Source organism: Setaria italica, chromosome VII (assembly GCF_000263155.2).
Source record: "Setaria italica strain Yugu1 chromosome VII, Setaria_italica_v2.0, whole genome shotgun sequence".
Classification (NCBI taxonomy): Eukaryota; Viridiplantae; Streptophyta; class Magnoliopsida; order Poales; family Poaceae; genus Setaria; species Setaria italica.
In genome coordinates this window covers 14,626,451-14,628,041 of record NC_028456.1, presented here as the reverse complement: position 1 = coordinate 14,628,041, position 1,591 = coordinate 14,626,451, and the positions used below count along the sequence as shown (strand labels likewise).

General features: G+C 54.2%; 1 protein-coding gene across 1 annotated transcript in view; it reads right to left on the bottom strand.

The window, feature by feature from the left end:
• The window catches only part of LOC101784107 (50S ribosomal protein L27), a 3,492-nt gene extending 2,314 nt beyond the window's left edge, over positions 1–1,178 (bottom strand). The window contains exon 1 of the mRNA XM_004975218.2: positions 949–1,178. The gene's annotated coding sequence lies outside the window, so the exon portion shown is untranslated. The remainder of the gene's footprint in view (positions 1–948) is intronic.
• Between the last annotated feature and the right edge of the window lie 413 nt (positions 1,179–1,591).

The window sequence follows — 1,591 nt, the reverse complement described above, 5'->3', positions numbered from 1 at the left end:
GAAAGCTTTAAACATATTACCCGAATAACATTCATGTTATGAGCATGCATCAAAAGCATAATAACTAATCACGTTGTGGCTGAGATATTCAAATGATAATTATGCGGCTGAGATATTCAAATGACAATTCATGCCAGTTCTTCGAGTATCGTAACAAACATTCCTAAAAGGGGGCATATTATAAAATAACAGCTTACAATATCTGCAACTTGTCCTGCAATTTCCTTCAAAATATCCCCCATCTACGTAGTCACTAATCACTAACCTTTAAATGAACCAAGCGTGTTACAGATTTCCAAGGTAACCACTACTATAACGCTGCAAGGAAACTCAAAAACAGATGGCACACGTGAGCATGGGCGTGGCCGATAGCTGGAAGAGCGACAAAACTTTCAGTTTCTTTGCAACGGCTTCCGCCACATGAGGTGGCTCCAAATCTGGCGCACGCGCTGCTGAGGAATCGGAATCCTGGATCTAATAAGCACGTCCCTGCTCCAGATAGCCACCCAAACACCCTGGAGAAACACCTACATCTCGAGATTCTCGACCGAAAGTGCATGCCCATGAACCCTAGGGGCAATCATCATCTACAAGACAAGGGAATTGAGCAATTTTCCCATTTGACATCACCATCCAGGTCGAAGGCAGGTTGTACACACGGCCCTACGCCTCAGCCCCGACCTAGGGTTCCTCCAACGAACACCTACGGCCAAGGGGAGGGGGGGCTCCGGCTGAACCCAACCCGAACACTGCACAGAATTCGCATTTCAGACGCAACACCTACCCCCCGCAACGCAGCAGGCGAATCCGCGACGGGACGGGGCGGATTGGGGGCACCCATCCGTGGTGTCCTGCCTCGGAGTCGCGGGATCACGGCGCCGGAAACACCCACACATGAGCGGAATCGAACGGGAACGCACGAGCAAGGACGGGCTAGGGTTTCCTTACCCGACGGCGCGAGGATGCGCAGCGGACGCGCGCGCTCCCGGCGGTAGGGGGTAGGGGCGCGCTCGTCGGCGGGGAGGGGAGGGCTCGCCGGTGGAGTCGGGCTCCGGGGCAAGGTAGGCGGGGGGACGCCGGCTCGCCGGTGGTGGCCGCCGCCAGCGGCAAGGGGGGGATGGATTTTTGGTTAGGGCTTGGGAGGAGTGACGGCGACTGGGTACATCCCGCGGAACAGGAACTTAGCAATCCATCCAAGCAAGAAGCAAGCCGGGGGGGGGGGGGGGGGGGTCCTCTAACAGGAGAGGGGAGCAAAGCGGCCCCCCCGGGGATATTAGGGGCCCCACCCGGGGAAGGGAAAATTTGGGGGAAGAACATCAAACCGTGGGGTCATCGTGGGCCACATTACTGAACCTCTCACAGGGCGGGGTCTGCTCCACTACCTAAACGTCTTGGAAAGATGGAGAACGATCACATTACTGGAGAATGCCCGCGAGAGGATACTGTGGAAATCGACAGGATATAACAACTTCTCCACCGGCTTCCACATATAGACTCTTTTTTATTGGATAGTATACCATTCGCGGGAGCTGAAATCGTTTCGGAAATCTAGAGTCGTGCAAATGGAGTTTTTTTTTTATTGGCTTGCCCT